The sequence below is a fragment of the Sminthopsis crassicaudata genome, chromosome 3 (genome assembly GCF_048593235.1).
Source record: "Sminthopsis crassicaudata isolate SCR6 chromosome 3, ASM4859323v1, whole genome shotgun sequence".
Lineage (NCBI taxonomy): Eukaryota > Metazoa > Chordata > Mammalia > Dasyuromorphia > Dasyuridae > Sminthopsis > Sminthopsis crassicaudata.
The window spans coordinates 193,149,164-193,168,086 of NC_133619.1; the positions used below are offsets into that span (position 1 = coordinate 193,149,164).

Consider the following 18,923-nt stretch of genomic DNA (forward strand, 5'->3'; position numbering starts at 1 on the left):
TAATCTAAAGATATAAAATTTCTCCTAAGAACTACTGCATCCTGTAAGATTTGTTATGTTGTCACACTATTGTCATTCTCTTGGGAAAAATTATAAATTGTTTCTATTGTTTCACCCATTCATTCTTTAACATTTAGTTTCCAGTGAATTTTTGGTCTATTTCCCATGACCCTTTATTACATAATTTTTTACAGCATAGTGATACCAAAAAAAACAAACAAACAAAAAAAAACAACAAACAAACAAAAAAAAAACAAAGATTCATTTGCTTTTTTTTTTGGTTTTATATTCTGATATATGGTCATATTTTATAAAGGTGCCATGTATCACATATGAAAAAGAATATTTCTTTCCATTCTCACTTTATTTTCTCCATTGATCTATCATATCTAACTTTTCTAAAGTCTATTCATTCCTAAACTTCTTTTTTTTTATTTGTGATTCAATTTCTCTAGTTCTGGTTGATAGAGGTTGAGATCCCTCACCTACTATACTTTTTTGTCTTTTTCCTTTTACAACTCACTTAGCTTTTCCTCTAGAATTGGTTGCTATAACACTTTATGCATAGATGTTTAGTAGTAGTGTTCATTAACTATGCTATCCTTTAGTAAAATGTAGTTTATTTCCTTATCTATTTTAACTATTTTAACTAAATTCTATTTGAACCTGATCTGAGATCTGGATTGTTTGCTACTCCTTTTTTTTTTTTTTTTTTTTTTTTTTTTTACTTTAGATAAAGATTTATAGATTCTGCTCCAGGCTTTTTATCTTTATTCTGTATTTATCTCACTGCTTCATATTTGTTTCTTGTAGACTACATATTGTAAATTTCTGGCTTTTAATTATGTTCCTGTTTTATGGATTAAAATTACTAACTCTGTATTTCTTTGCATCTTGTTTTTTCCCAAGTTTTCTCTCTTACTTTTTTTTTTCTCTTTTTCTCCTTTCTCTCCTTACCAGTGTTTTGCTTTTTACCACCACCTCTCTCAATCTGCCTTCTGTTTTTTCAGCACTTTCCTTTTTTTAATCTCTTTTCTTCTTCTACTTCTGTTCTCCCTTTTATTAGTTTTGCTCTTTCCTTTACCCTTCTCCCTCCTCTTTCCTTACAGATTAGAAGTTTCTATACCAAACTAATTGAGTATGATATTCCCTCTTTGAGCCAAATCTAATGAGATTAAGGTTCAAACAATGCTCCTTCCCATTCTTTGTTTCCCTCAACAGTAACAGGATTTTTTTTTTATTTTTTTTTTATTTTTTTTTTTTTTGAAAATCAAATGTTCTATTCAGCTCTGGCTTTTTCATCAAAAATAATGGAAAATCCCTTATTTTATTGAATGTCAATTGTTTTTCCTGAAATATAATGCTTAGAAAAAAGCATTTTGTTAGGTTTTTGATTATTGGTTGTAGTACAAGCTCCTTTCTTTTCTAGAATATCACATTCTAGCCCCTTCCATTCTTAAAATGGAAGCTACAATGTCCTGGGTAATCTTGATTTTGGATTCTTGATATTTGATTGTTTCTTTTTGACTACTTGCAGCACTTTCTCCTTGATTTGATAACTCTGAAATTTAGCTACAACATTCCGTGGAGCTTTTATTTTGGAATGTCTTTCAGGAAGGTTATCAGTAGATAATTTCAATGACTATTTTACCCTCTAGTTCTTGGATTTGGGGCAGTTTCCCTTGTTAATTTATTGAACAATTTACTTTGTCCAAGATCTTTTTTTTCATTGTGGCTTTCAGGCAATCCAATAATTGTTAAATTGCCTCTCCTGATGATATTCTCAATTTCAGTTGTTTTTCCAATGAGCTTTTTTCCCCACTTTTTTCCCCCTATTTATTTGTTTTATTTTGTTGATTCTTTTTTTGTCAGGCCAAAACAAAGTTTTATTTTGTTTTGTTTCTGCATTCAGCCACATCTCAGCCATCAAAAATAAAACCCTAATATCAAAATATGTAAGGAAGATTTCCCTATAGCATTCTTGGGTGGGCTGCATTGGGAGAACCTGGGGAAAAGGTGGTAGTTATTCATTCACCCAATAAATCAGGAAGTGCAGAATTTAGAGGGCCAATTTGTCATTTCTGGGCTGACATAAAGTCATGTATGTCCTAGCCCTACTTTAAATGCTTCTCCATTTTAGTGAACAATTTCCCATCATCTACCACTATCTGCCCGACATCTATCTCTTAGCAGCCCAGTTGGTCAGCATTGGAGATGTCAAATATATCACCCACAGCTGTGTCCTCCCCCTGCCCCCTTTTTTCTGCAGCCTCAGTTTTTTCAGTACCTCACCAAGCTTTTCATACTTGCCCAGTTAGGGAAATTTGATGTGAACACCTGCATGTAGGCTTATGACCAGGAGTTTCACATGAACTCTGAGCTTTTGTAAAAAAGGTTTTAATCAGAGTGAACCCTGTGAGGAAATGTGTGAACATCTTCTTCATGTTACCTCCCTTCTGCATGGAGATAACCTTCAAATTATCTTTCTCACTGATCCACACTAAAACAGTATTCTTGTGATTTTGCGAAATACCCCTACTATCAAGCCAGTAATGGACCATGCCAGATGCCAAGAGGAGCGGGAAGAGAGGCTTGTTGAAAAGGAAGTATACATCAATCAGTAGCTGCTTTTCCTTCTTGGTCATGTACTTCAAGGCATAGTATTTACCATTCAGGTCACCTCCCAGGCTGGCCAAAGCTTCCACAGAGAGCTTTTTATGGCATGGTACTTGCCCTGACTATAATATGGGGGCAGACAGAATCCCTGGATGTTATGGCCAATTTGAACATGAGAACCCAGCACATAGTTAGGATCTAGGTAATAACCACCCTGAAGATTATCAGGGTTAAAATAAGTCTTATGCTCAATTGAAGGTTTTTAGGTTCCATGGTAGTCCTCAATGATAGGATCAAAACAGTTTCTTGAATATATCATAGCTCTCTTCATCTCCAACTATGCACTCCACAGTCATGATGAATAGGTGCCCTGAGTTGTCTTCATCGGTCTGGAAGACATCATCCTGGGTGAATCCCCTAAATGTAGCCTTATCCCAGATTTTTTCATAGGACTCTGATGTCAGCACCTTCACTTAAGTTTTTTTTTTTTCATTACTTCCCTTGAAATTCTCGACGTTTTGTTGTTCCATATGATTTCTGTTTTTATTTTTTCTAGGTTATTAAAATAGTTTCTTGGAAGTCTGATTGGTATAGCACTAAATAAATAGATTAGTTTAGGGAGTATTGTCATCTTAATTATATTCGCTCGGGCCTATCCAAGAGCACTGAATGTCTTTCCAATTATTTAAATCTGACTTTATTTTTGTGGCAAGTGTTTTGTAATTTTGCTCATATAATTCCTTACTCTCCTTTGGTAGATATGTTCCCAAATATTTTATACTATCGACCGTTATTTTGAATGGAATTTCTCTTTGTGTCTCTTGCTGTTGGATTGTGTTGGTAATGTATAAAAATTCTGAGGATTTATGTGGTATTTTGTGTCCTGCAACTTTGCTAAAATTCTGAATTTTTTCTAATAGCTTTTTAGCAGAATCTTTGGGGTTCATCAAGTCATCTGCAAAAAGTGATAATTTGATTTCCTCATTTCCTATTCTAATTCCTTGAATCTCTTTCTCGGCTCTTATTGCTGAGGCTAGAGTTTCTAGCACTATATTGAAAAGTGATGGTGATAGTGGGCAACCTTGTTTCACTCCTGATCTTATAGGGAAAGGTTCTAGTTTATCGCCATTACATATGATGTTTACTGAAGGTTTTAAATATATGCTCCTTATTATTTTAAGGAATAGTCCATTCCTATACTCTCAAGCGTTTTTAGTAGGAATGGATGTTGGATTTTATCAAATGCTTTTTCTGCATCTATTGAGATGATCATGTGGTTTTTATTAATTTGATTATTAATATGGTCAATTATACTAATAGTTTTCCTAATATTAAACCAGCCCTGCATTTCTGGTATAAATCCCACTTGGTCATAGTGTATTATCCTGGGGATGATTTTCTGAAGTCTATTTGCTAATATCTTATTTAAGATTTTAGCATCAATATTCATTAAGGAAATTGGTCTATAGTTTTCTTTCTCAGTTTTCAATCTCCCTGGTTTAGGTATCAGTACCATGTCTGTGTCATAGAAGAAATTTGGTAGGACTCCTTCAATCCCCATTTTTTCAAACAGTTTACATAGCATTGGAGTTAGTTGTTCTTTAAATGTTTGGTAGAATTCACATGTAAATCCATCTTGTCCTGGGGACTTTTTCTTAGGAAGTTGGTTAATAGCTTGATCTATTTCTTTTTCTGAGATGGGACTATTTAGACTACTTACTTCTTCCTCTGTTTATCTGGGCAAGCTATATTTTTTAAGGTATTCTTCCATTTCATTTAAGTTATCGAATTTATTGGCATAAAGTTGAGAAAAGTAGCTCCTAACTATTGTTCTAATTTCCTCTTCATTAGTGGTGAGTTCACCCTTTTCATTTTCAAGACTAACAATTTGCTTTTTCTCTTTCCTTTTTTTAATCAGGTTTATTAAGGGTTTGTCTATTTTGTTGTTTTTTTCATAGAACCAACTCTTAGTTTTATTAATTAATTCAATAGTTTTTTTTACTTTCAATTTTATTAATCTCACCTTTTATTTTTTGAATTTCAAGTTTTGTGTTTGTCTGGGGGTTTTTATAATTTGTTCCTTTTCTAGCAATTTGAGTTGTAAGCCCAATTCGTTGGCCCTCTCTTTCTCTATTTTATGCAAGTAGGCCTGTAGAAATGTAAAACTTCCCCTTATTACTGCTTTGGCTGTATCCCACAGTTTTAGTATGATGTCTCATTATTGTCATTTTCTTGCGTGAAGTTATTAATTATGTCTATGATTTGCTGTTTTACCCAATCATTCTTTAGTATAAGATTATTTAGTTTGCAATTATTTTTGGTCTATTTTCCCCTGGCTTTTTATTAGATGTAATTTTGATTGCATTGTGGTCTGAAAAGGATGCATTTACTATTTCTGCCTGACTGCATTTGTTTTTGAGGTTTTTATGCCCTAGTATATGATCAATTTTTGTATAGGTTCCATGAACAGCTGAGAAGAAAGTATACTCTTTTCTGTCTCCATTTAGCTTTCACCAAAGATCTATCATATCAAACTTTTCTAGTATTCTATTTACCTCTTTGACTTCTTTCTTATTTATTGTGTTGTTTGATTTATCTAATTCTGAGAGTGCAAGGTTGAGATCTCCCACTATTATAGTTTTGCTGCCTATTTCTTCTTGTATCTCTCTTAATTTCTCTTTTAAGAATTTAGATGCTGCACCACTTGGTGCATATATGTTTAATATTGATACTGTTTCATTATTGATGCTACCCTTTAGCAAGATATAATAACCTTCTTTATCTCTTTTAATTAGATCAATTTTTGTTTTTGCTTGATCTGAGATGAGGATGGCTACCCCTGCTTTTTTGGCTTTGCCTGAATTATAGTAGATTCTGCTCCACCTTTTTACTTTTAGTTTGAATGTATCACCCTGTTTTAGGTGTGTTTCCTGTAAACAACATATAGTAGGATTCTGACTTTTAATCCATTCTGCTAACTGCTTCCTCTTTATGAGGGAGTTTACCCAGTTCACTTTTATGGTTAAAATGACAAATTCTATATTGCTTGCCATCCTATTAACCCCTGCTTATGCTTTTCCCCTTTCCTTCCCTCTTACCCCCCTGCACATGGCTATTCTTGAGTGCACTACTGGTTATTAAGGTATAGATTCAAGAGATCGTGGCCAGAGACCTTTGAAGGCCTCAGAGGAGGCGAGCTGGGTAGAGTTGACACTGCAAAGGTCAGTGGTCAAAGGTACTCTGTTGGGCCTAGGGCAGACTAGTAATTGTAACTGCCAGGAGAGCACGTTACAGGACTTAAGTGTAAAATGTTTGCACTATTATCTTTCTACCCAGGTTACTTATACCTTCGGAATCCAGTTCTTACCGTGCAAGAAGAAATTTGGTTTTACATACATATATTGCATCTAGGATATACTATAACACATTTAACATGTATGGGATTGCCTGTCATCTTGGAGAGGGAGTTGAGGGAAGGAGAGGAAAATTTGGATAAGTTAATACAAGGAATAATATTGTAAGAATAATTACCCATGCATATGTACTGTCAAAAAATTATAAGTATAAAATTAATAAAAAAAAATGACCAGCAGGATGAATACATCAATGATTGGGGAGACATGCATGAACTGATGTTGAGTGAAATGAGTTGAACCATGAGATCATTATATACTTCAACAACAATACCATATGATGATTAATTCAGATAGATATGGCTCTCTTCAACAATGAGACGATCCAAATCACTTCCAATTGATCTGTAATGAACAAAACAAACTACACCTACAGAAAGAACACCAGGAAATGAGTATGGACTACAATATAACATTTGCACTTTTTCTGCTATTGTTTACTTGCATTGTTGTTTTTTCTTAGGTTATTTTTACCTTCTTTCTAAAGCTGATCTTTCTTGTGCAACAAGATAACTGTATAAATATGTATACATATATTTAATTTAACATGCACTTTAACATATTTAACATGTATGGGACTACCTGCCACCTAGGGGAGGGGGTGGAGGAAACGAGGGGAAAAGTGGAAATACGTTTTTGCAAGGATCAATGTTGAAAAATTACACATGACTGTGTTATGTATATTAAAACATTAAAAATTTAATTGAATTAAATTTTAAAAATATTTTCCCTGATGGAAAAAATACCTTCTCTAGTTTCAGGGGTTTTCTGTAGCTGTTTTCAGAGATTTTGAGAGGGACCTAATCACAAGAATTCTTTTTAGCTCTGCCATGATTAGTAGTGTCTATGCCCTAAAATAATTGTAAGATTTGGGGTGTTGAGTCAATAGAGTTCTGCTTTTCTGATTCTTGGGGGTTGTACTGAAGACTGCACACAGTCCCTCTCCACTGATTTTCTGAGTCTTCCTTAATTTTTCTGGGATGAGAGTTCCAGAAGTCTCTGGCATTACTGCTGATTTCAGAGGTTCTGTCTCATGGACACTAGGGTCCAGCCAAGGATGGGATTAGATTGGGGTGGGTCAGGGTCAGTGCCAAGGCATGGAGAAGGGCTGAGGGTGTAGCCAGGGCTGTGCTGATGCAGCCTGCACTGGAATAACATGCTATACTCCCACCTTGATGTCACAAACTTTTCCTGTTGACCAAAATCCTTTTCAACTGGAAAATGTTCTAATCCATCTTTTCTGGTGTTCTGTTGCTCTAAAATTCATTTAGAGTTATTATTTAAAGGAATTTGGAGAGGTCTGGGGGAAAGGTTGAGCAAGTTCCTGCCTTTATTATGCCATTTTGTCCTTGCTTTCCTAACTCTCTTTTAAGAGCCTTTTTGAACTCTTCCTAAAGAACCTTTTTGAAGCTTTATCTGGAAGATTTTGATGTATTCTTCTCAGCTTGTGTTCTTGTTTTCCCTGAATCCATAATAGCTCTCTGTTGTCAAAGTTCTTTCTTTTTTTTCTTTTTTTTCTTTGCTCACTTTTAAATGGTCTTTTTTTCTAGGACTCTGGGAATATTTTCCTGAGCTCTCTCTATAAGGTAGCAGGTGCTTCTCACTGTCCATCTGGAGCTGATGATGCTACAGGCATCTCTACTATGCTGGATGTGTTGGGACAAGTCCCGCCTGTTATGCTTGACTTCACAGGCTTATTATTTATTTGTCTTCTGTACTCACATTGGATCTCTCACATTCGGTCTAAAACATTGCTATATTTTGGTTAAGAGCGTCCTGCTAGATTCCTTGTGCTGTGACTTTTCCTTCTGGGCCTTCCCCTGCTGCACCTGTGCTAGGTTTTGTTTCTCCCTGTCCAGCTCAGAAAGACATTTCTAAATATTCCAAAGTATTTTATGTTGGAAAATTATTGTCACTAAAACATGCTACATTCACTTTATTTTTTCTTCTGATATTTTTCTCATGTTTTTTTCTTTTTTTGTTCTGATATTTCTCTCCCATAATGATTTCATAAGTGAATATATTAAAAAAACATACATGTATAATTCCCATTCCCCAAAATGTTAAGTCAATATCCCCAAATGTTGTTTTAAACTGGGGAAAAGAAAAAGAAAAAAAAATAAAATTAGGTGGTGAAGTGGAAGCTAATTAGTCCATCAAGAAACAATAAAATAAAACCATAGGTATATAAAAAAAAAGAAACAGAAGAAAATGCAAAAAAATAACTGACATGGAAAAAATATTAACATAATGTTTTAAGAATTATTGAACTAACTGAAAGCTGATTTTTTTTTAAATCCTGGACAGAATATCTGAAGAAATTATCAAGGAAAATTACCCTGATAACATATAACCAAAGAAAGGAGGGAAAAGAACCGATATGTGCAAAAGTGATAGTAAAGAAGTGGTAAATTAGTAAATGTCCATTTATCTGTATATAGTAGAAACAGAACATTGTATTATATATGAGAAATTTGTATTTGATAAAGTCTGAAATTCAGGTTTTGGAGACAAAATCTCACTATTTCACAAAATCAGAGAGGAAAACTGGAAACTATTACGGCAGAATTTAGACAGAGACCAACAAATTAAACTGTGTATCAATATTAGGTGAAAGTAGGTTAACAATTTAAACATAAACAGTGATACCATATAGCAACAAAATGAAAATTATCTAGGTGTCCATCAGAATGGCTGAACAAGTCATGGTATATGAAGTTAATTAAATATTATTCATCTATAAAAATGATGAACAAGCTGATTGTAGAAAGACCTGTAAAGATGTACATGAACTGATGCTGAGGGAATCAAGCCAAGCCAGGAATACATTGTAGACAGTAACAGCAAGATTGTGTGATGATCAAATGTAAAATATTTACTTCTCATTGCTTCAGTGTTCCAAGGCAATATCATTAAACTTTTGATAGAAAATACCATCTGCATCCAGAAAAAGAATTATGGAGATAAAATATAAATCAACTTCTTTTTTCTATCTTTTTCTCTTTTGTTCTTTTTTCTCTCCCAAAATGGTTTATAAAGAAATGCATATTTTAAAAAGTTAATATACACATATAACTAGAAAAATAAATGTTAAAAAATGCAAAAATATGATACCATAAGCAAACTGGGAAAATATCTAATTACCTGTCAGAACAATGGAGAAGAGAACATTTAGGAATATACAAAAAGCATTATACAGTGTAAAATGGATAATTTTTTGATTATGTAAAATTTAAAACTTTTTGCATAAACAAATCACCACCAAAATCAAAAGGGAAAAAGAAAGGTTGGGAAAGAATTGATACCAAGTTTTTTGACTGAGTCCTCATTTCTCCTGAGTCAAATGTATTTGAATACAAATCATTCTTCAATTTATAAATAGTTAAAGTATATTAACAGGCAATTTTCAGATGAAGAATTCAAAACTATTTTTACTCATATGAAAATATAATCTAAATAATTATTGATTAGAGAAATGAAAATTAAAGCAATTCTGAGGTACCACCTCATAACCATTAGATTGGCAAATATGACAGAAAAAGGAATACGATAAATATTTGAGGGGATGTGAAGAAACTGAGATGCTAATGCACTGTTGGTTCTTATGAAAGATCCAACCATGCTGGACACTAATTAGGAACTATGTCTATAGGGCTATAATTATGTGTATTTCTTTGATCCAGCAATGGTACTACTAGTTTTGTATACACAAAACATTAAAAGGGAAGATGGAGGTAGAAGTTTGAAGAAAGAGCCTATTTGTACAAGAAGATATATAATAGCTTTTTTTGTGATGGCAAATAATTGAAATTTTAGAGCATTCAAATTAATTGAAGAATAACTAAACAAATTGGGTTTTTGATTGACATATGTTATCATTATATGAAATGATAAGAATGATGATTTATATCAACTGATGAAGAGTTAAGTGAGCAGAACCAGGAGAGTATTGTACATAGTAATGATACTGAATGATAAACAACTCCTATTCCCAGCAGTAGGATAATCAAGATAATCCCAAAGGGCACATTAAAAAAAAAATGTTATCCCCTCCAGAATTGATGGTGTCTGAATCCAGACCAAAGCATACTATTTTCTTTCATGAATGACTAATATGGAAAGGTTTTCCATATTTATATATGTATAACCTATATCAATTTACTTACTATTTTATTGAGTAGAGAGGGGAGCAAGGCAAACAATTAAAACCTTTAAATTGAAGATGTCAGAATTTATTTTTGCATGTAAAGAAAAATAAAATCTCATAAAAATCAAGCTTTACTTACCTCTGGTATTGGAAACATGCCTTCCTGTAGTCATTGTCTTCTCTCATTGGCTCTTAAATTATCTTATTTTTGGCACTATTTGGTTCATTATCCATCTTACTGTCCTTTAAAATTTATGCTGTTTTGTGTGTTCTTGCTTATGGTTTTTGCCTGACTTCACTTTGATGAATTATTTCTCTGTGTTTTCCCCCACCAACATTCTCCTTAACTCCCAAGACCTATTTTATGTCTGATGCTTCTCTCTCTGAGATATAAACAATGATGTAATTATGAGAGAAAATAACTTATAACATGTCAAAGTACATTTTCATCAAACAAACATGCCAATTACAATCTTTTGTAATTATAGCCATCTTTTCACTTGGAAGTGTGGATACAGAATTTCCATTAAAACTTTCAGTGTTAGGACAGCTAGATGACAAACTGTATCCATTATGAGCACCAGCTCTGAAATAAGTAATTGTTGAATTCAAAAATAGCCTCGGACACAACACTTATTGGCTTGTGACCTGAGCAAGTCACTAAATCCTAAATGCCTCACCCCCCCTACCAAATAAAAATCCTAATAATCAAAAAACAGCCAAAAAAAAAAAAGAAACTTCCAGTGTCTCCAAGGACTTCATGAATCATTGGTGATGTAGATATCTTGGCCATTTTAAAAGGCTAAATGATTTTTCACTTTAACAGAACATAATTATATCCAATATATAATTTTAATATAATGATATATAAAATATAAACTGATATGTAAATGTATATTATATATATTTTAATGTAATGATATATGTAATGTTTTTTAAAGTAATGATATATAACATATAATGTGATAATATATAGTATATTTTAATATAATGATATATAATATATAATTTCATTTTATTATATTATGCTATACTTATAATTAATTATTTATTATAATTGAATGTATTGTATTTACATATTAATTATATTATAATATAATATATTCATTTAACATTATATTTTAAACTACTAATATTCCTTTATTTATCCTCCTTCTCTGTGACAGAAGCAAGAAGATGATATCCTGCATCTCTTAAAAGAAGCAGCAGCTATTGACTGTCTTTTATTTTTGGCTGTTCCTCTACAGACATGATTCCTATGAGTATTGTCCACACAATGTCAGCCATGTGGCAATTAGTTCAAGGGGCCATAACTAAGTGAGTTCATTTTTTATGCACTTGGTATGTGGCATTTATTATTTTCTGATTTAAGTGAAAGTATATATAGCCAGAAGTAAATAAGATTTAAGTCTAACTTGTGAGGTCAAAAAGTTCAGAAGTGCCATCAGATGCTAGAACTGAATGGAAAAAGAAGAGAAAACAGACAACTACTTCAGTATCCTGGGAAAAGATGACCAACAAGTTTATAGACTGTCCCAATTCTGCCTTTTTTTTTTTTTTAAAGCTTTGCTGCTTGGCAATTGAACCTCAATGCAAATTATTAAAAAAAAAAGAAAGAAAGAAAAAAGAAATAAAGAAACAAATGAAAGAAAAAAATAAGTATTTCTTCTAAGTATCATTAAGGTAACTATTTACACTATTTCTAAACTCCATAAACTAGATTATTAACAAGTTTGTAAGTCAAACAATTTTATGTTACATGAACATTTAAAGTAGTTAGAAAAATCTATATTTCAATCTTTTCATCTAAAAACTACACTAAGTTTTTAAATTATTTTTTCTTTTATTTATATATCATACAAGCATTTTATAACATAACACAATAAAAAGATGATTGTACACCAAACTGAAAATCTGCTATGCACAATCTACTATTGCTCTTCCTTTCAAATATAATATATATATATATATATCATGTAATGTTGTATTTGCTCTTCCTCCTCTCATCCTAGAGATGGCTACAATTGCATTCACATATGATTAGTCTATACTTTTATTTATCAATTCTTTCTCCACACTCAATGTCTTATTTTATAGGTCTTTTACAGTTAATTTAGGTACTTAATGTAATCAAAATAACACATTTATTCAATTGTTCTTAAAGCAATACTGTTGTTACTGTATATAGTATTTTCCTGGTTCTGCTCATTTTGCTCCTCATTATTTGATACAAATCCTTCTGATTTTTTTTTTCTAAAAACATCAAGTTCATTATTTTTTACAGTACAGTAGCATTTTACCACAATCATATACTACGTTGTGTTCAGAATTGATGGACAGCCCTGCAAATTCCAAATTTTTTGCCACTACAAAAAAAAGATGCTATAAACATTTTAGGATATATGGGTATTTTCCATTTTTCCATAATCATCTGTGGAAATAGACCTCATAATGTTATTGTTAAGTCATAAAACAGTCCAACATTATCAACGACAATAATAACAATCCTTAATTAGCCAAATTTACTGTGGATACAGATACAACTTAATTTAAATTGTTTTATCTACACAGTATAAATGAATGTAATTTATTTAACAAAATTAGGGATCTATGATTTTTTCAATATAAGAAATTTTTGTTTTGGGAAAACTTTTAACAGTCACTATTGGAGGACAATCATTCACATTCTCTGTACATTCTGAGAATCTCCTACAGGGGAAATGATAGGTGAAAAGACTGGAAGATATCTGATAGTGATGTATTTAAATTCTTCATTTTAATTAGTCACTAAGTTTGATCATTTCTACCCTGCTGCACAACACTTCTATAGTTCTCCCAATAGAATGTACATTTCATGAGAACAAAAACTTTGTATTTATCTGTGTCTCTTTCTATCTGTCTCTCTATATCTTTTAGGTTTCTTTTTTTTTCCTGTGTCTCTATCTTTCTCATAACTCAGGATGGGACTTGGCACTTGACAAGAATTGAATACACACAAACACAAATGGATGAATACCTGTACATGTATATATAAACATATCCAAATAATTATAATATGATACTTAATAATTAAATAATTTCATAAGTTCATCCTATTTTGCCAAATAGATTATAATTGCCTGAAAGCCACATACTCCTTTACAGTGTTATCACAATATCACAAAATTATAGTGTAATTAGATTCTAAAACAAGAATTAGAATGATAACAGAAGCTAAAATACAGAAAGCATATCATCATTTATGGAATTAACAACCCCTCATTCTAGGGGCTGAATGTCTTTATTATTTAATAGATAAAAGAAAAATTAAGGTAGTTGGAAAGATAAGAAAATCTATTATAAGTGTTCTGATTACATTATGCAAATGTTATTGTTCAAGATAATGCTCAGTATCTCTTATAACAGACAGGTTTGTAATGATTTCTTTGTTTATGCCATTCCACAATTTTGAAATAGATATCTTATTGATCATAGTCCATCATTCTACTCATTTTTGCATTTACATTCAAATGAATCTCTTCTTTTTTAAATTAATTTTATAATTGTAATTTTTTGACAGTACATGTGTATGGGTAATTTTTTTTTTACAACATTATCCCTTGTATTCACTTCTTTTCTAAATTTTCCCCTCACTCGCTCTGCTCCCTCCCCTAGATGACCGGCAATCCCATACATGTTAAATGTGTTACAGCATAATCTAGATACAATATATCTATGTAAAACCAAATTTCTTATTGCACAATAAGAATTGGATTCCAAAGCTAAAAGTAACCTGGGTAAAAAGACAATAGTGCAAATAGTTTACACTCAATTCCCAGTGTTCCTTCTCTGGGTATAGCTGATTCTGTCCATCATTGATCAACTGGAACTGAATTAGATCTTCTCTATATTAAAGATATCCACTTCAACCAGAATACATCTTCATACAGTATCATTGGTGGTTGTACAGTTGTACAGTATCTCCTGGTTCTGCTCATTTCACTCAGCATTGGTTCATGTAAGTCACTCCAAGCCTCTCTGTATTCATCCTGCTGGTCATTTCTTGCAGAGCAATAATAGTCCATAACATTCATATACCATAATTTATCCAACCATTCTCCAATTGATGGGCATCCATTCGTCTTCCAGTTTCTAGCCACAACATCTATTCCTATTTAAAAGTATAGGAATAAATGGACTTTTCCTTAAAATAATAAGTAGCATCTATTTAAAACCATCAATAAGCATCATATGTAATGGGGAAAGATTGCAACCATTCCCATTAAGATCAGGGGTGAAACAAGGTTTGTCCACTATCACCATTAGTATTCAATATTGTATTAGAAATATTAGCTTTGGCAATAAGAGTGGAGAAAGAGATTAAAGGAATTAGAGTAGGTAATGAGGAAACCAAATTATCACTCTTTGCTGATGATATGAGATATATATCTATATATCTATATATCTATAGATATATATAGATATATATAGATATATATATATATATCTATATATCTATATATATCTATATATATCTATAGATATATAGATATATATAGATATATAGATATATATATACACATATAGATGTTGTTGCATCAGCTATTACTGATCCTGTTGTTATCTCCAAGCAAGGGAAACCAGGAGTATATCAACCAAGGCTATAAATTTTACCCAGCCTAACAGTATGGATCTGAGAAACAGGAGTCTACTGGCCCAGTAGATAGATCAATGCTCACTTCATACATGAATTTGATGGGACTAATACCATGTAGGAAATGAGTCAAATTATATCTCTTTGCTCTCATCACATAAAGAAGTCAGGTGGTAAAGAAAAATAAGATGGGGGGGCCGAGCCAAGATGGCGGAGAAGAAACGACTCAGTGAACGTCCTCACTCCCTCGCAACCAATTAGATAAATTAAGTCTCAAAATAAGCCCAGGACTGACAGATACCACAAGGACTGGAAGCACGACTTACCAGCTGAAGAGAATCTGGAGTTTCAACAGAGAAGGTCAGTTCCCAGAGGAGGAAGAAGAGAGACCAGCACAGACGGTGGGGTGGTGACACACTGCGCCCATTGTGCTGGGAAGGGCTCTGGGATCAGAGAAGCCACTGAGGTAAAGGAATCTGGCACAGGTTGTTAGCTCTTCTCTGCTAATTCTTTAGCAGTTCAGAAGAGAAAGCCAAAATATTTTAAAACTCAGATTAGATTTTCCCCAGACCCTGGAGGTGACTCAGCAGATCTCTGCACCAGGGGGCGTGACCTCAGCTACTACCTGAGAATAGTTAAGAGATTGACAAGTGGGTGGATACGGCCCAAGGCAACACACACTGCCTAGCTTAGCTGGAGGGAGTGGAACTCAGCTCCAGGAAGTCCCAGAGAAGCGGAACCTTTGAACTAGGGACCACGGTTTCTGGCAGACACTTCCAGTTTGAGCACAGGGGCTTTTCACGTCACCTGCTGCAGACATCCACTCCCCACCCAGACACATAGGCTGGGCTTTGTGCTGCCTTTACTGTTCAGTCTCAAATCTCAGGGAAGCCTCTAAAACACAGCGCCCTTGGGGCACAGTAGTGCTAGTCACCTCTGAGGCACTTCCAAGGAGGGGGTGGGGAACTCTCTCCCAGAGCTTTATCTTAGCTCAGGCACAGGGGCCGCTGCATCCATCCAGTCTGGGAGGAAGCTGCTAAAGAAGTAAATAAATAATTTCCTACCCCAGGGACAGACCCCAAAAGATTTTTCAAGTATGAGCATGAAGCCCAGAAAAACCATAGATTCCTTCTACACAGAGAAAGAGCGGGTATCCAACCCCGAGGAAGTTAACAGGAGAGACAGCAGATAACAACCTAAAGGGGAACGAATTCCTGCCCCCCATCACATAACTCCCTCCTAGAAGATACTCTTAAAAAATTAAGGGAGATTGAAGAAAAATGGGGAAAGGAAAGGGAAGCTATGATAGAGAATAACAACGTCCTTAAATTGGAGTTGGAAAAAATAAAGAATTCACAGGAGATGCAGGGAAACAAAATTTATGAATTAGAAAAGGTTAAAAAAAACACAGGAAAGTAGGATTTCTGAATTGGAAAAGATAAAAAAGTCTCAAGAAAATAGAATTTCTGAATTGGAAAAAGAAAATAATTCTCAAAAAAAAATTAAGGAAATGGAAAAAAATTCAATAGAGCAAAATAATTCATTTAAAAACGAAATTGGGCATTTACAAAAAGAACTAAAAACTGTGAAAGAAGAAAATAACTCCTTAAAAGTCAGGATGGAACAAATAGAAATGAATGATTCACAGAGAACCCAAGAATCAGTCATACAAAACAAAAAAAAAATGAGAAGCTGGAAAACAACGTCAAATACTTACTGGGAAAATCTATAGACCTGGAAAATAGATCTAGGAGAGATAATCTGCGGATTATTGGACTTCCAGAAAACTATGACCAAAAAAAGAGCCTAGATTCTATTTTACAGGAAATTATCAAAGAGAACTGTCCAGAGATAATAGAAACAGAAGGGAAAGTAGATGTGGAAAGAATTCATCGAACTCCTTCTGAAATAGACCCTAAAAAAAGAACACCACGGAATATAGTGGCTAAGCTGCAGAATTACCACACAAAGGAGAAAATCCTGCAAGCAGCTAGAAAAAAACAATTTAAATACCAAGGTGCCACAGTAAGGGTCACCCAAGATCTGGCTGCCTCCACATTAAAAGATAGAAGGGCCTGGAACCTGATATTCTGTAAGGCAAAAGATCAAGGACTGCAACCAAGAATGAACTACCCAGCTAAGTTTAGCATCTTTTTCCATGGAAGAAGAAGGTCATTCAATGAAACAGAGGAATTCTATATGTTTCTAAGACAAAAACCAGACTTAAACAAAAAATTTGATCTACATCCACAAGACTGAAGAGAAACAGAAAAAGGTACACAGAACCCTTGAGAACTGTAACTCTGTTGTGGGTATATAAAAAGTACTCAAGGATAATTTGATTTTACTGATATAAAAGAAAAAAAGGGGGGTGTAGTAAAGGGAAGGAGGTCGGTTCAGAAAAAGGGGAAGGAATGATAAAAAGAGGGAAACTACATACCAGGAAGAGGCATAGAAAATACACCATATCTGAGGGAACTTAGTGAGGGGGAGAATCATTGTGTGAATCTTACTCTCATCAGGAGAGGCTCAAAGAGTAAATAATTAAAATATTTGTTTTTTAGAGAATTTTCTCTCACCTCATTAAAAGGAGGGAGAGGAAAAGGGAAAAGGAAAAGGAGAATAAGTGAAGGGACTTGGAGGGAGGGGGGAGGGATCCTAAAAAAAAAAAAGAGGGAGGGTTGCACGTCACAAGGGGGGTCTGTAAATTAAATATAGGGGAGGGGGATCAGGGGGGTCAAGGGAAAACGCATAATCTGGGGAATAATACGATGGCAGGAAATACAGAATTAGTCATTTTAACTGTAAATGTAAATGGGATGAACGATCCCATCAAATGGAGACGGATAGCAGATTGGATCAAAAAGCAGAACCCTACAATATGTTGTCTACAGGAAACACACTTAAAGCAGGGAGATACATACAGAGTAAAGGTAAAAGGTTGGAACAGAGCCTATTATGCTTCAGGTAAAGCCAAAAAAGCAGGGGTAGCTATCCTTATCTCAGATCAAGCAAAAGCAGAAGTAGATCTCATTAAAAAAGATAAGGAAGGCAACTATATCCTGCTGAAAGTTAGCATAAATAATGAAGCCATAACAATACTAAACATATATGCACCAAGTGGTATAGCATCTAACTTTCTAAAGGAAAAGTTAAGAGAACTGCAAGAAGAAATAGACAGTAAAACTATAATAGTGGGAGATCTCAACCTTGCACTCTCAGATTTAGACAAATCAAACCACAAAGCAAACAAGAAAGAAATTAAAAAAGTAAATAGAACATTAGAAAAACTAGGTATGATAGACCTTTGGAGAAAACTGAATGGTAATAGAAAGGAATATACTTTCTTCTCAGCAGTTCATGGATCCTATACAAAAATTGACCATATATTAGGACATAAAGATCTCAAAATTAAATGTAGGAAGGCAGAAATAATAAATGCCTTCTTCTCAGACCACAATGCAATAAAAGCTACATTCAGTAAAAAGTTAGGGGTAAATAGACCAAAAAGTAATTGGAAACTGAATAATCTCATCTTAAAAAATGACTGGGTGAAAGAGCAAATTATAGAAACAATTAAAAATTTCACACAAGATAATGACAATGATGAGACATCATATAAAAATCTTTGGGATGCAGCTAAAGCAGTAATAAGCGGAAATTTTATATCTTTAGAGGCTTATCTGAAGAAAATAGCGAAAGAGAAGATTAACGAATTGGGCTTACAACTTAAAAGGCTAGAAAAAGACCAAATTATGAACCCCCAACCAAAAATTAAACTTGAAATACAAAAATTAAAAGGAGAAATCAATAATATTGAAAGTAAAAAAACTATTGAATTAATAAATAAAACCAAGAGTTGGTTTTATGAAAAAGCCAATAAAATATTACCTTTGGTAAATTTGATCAAAAAAAAGAAAGAGGAAAATCAAATTGATAGTCTTACAAATGAAAAGGGGGATCTTTCCACCAATGAAGAGGAAATTAGTGAAATAATAAGGAGTTACTTTGCCCAACTTTATGCCAATAAATTTCATAACTTAAGTAAAATGGATGACTTCCTCCAAAAATATAGGCTCCCTAGATTAACAGAGGAGGAGATAAATTGCTTAAA

The 18,923-nt window shown here is 33.4% G+C and overlaps 1 pseudogene; it reads right to left on the reverse strand.

The window, feature by feature from the left end:
• Positions 1–2,114: 2,114 nt before the first annotated feature.
• LOC141561975 (creatine kinase B-type pseudogene) lies at positions 2,115–10,349 on the reverse strand (annotated as a pseudogene).
• Positions 10,350–18,923: the final 8,574 nt, after the last annotated feature.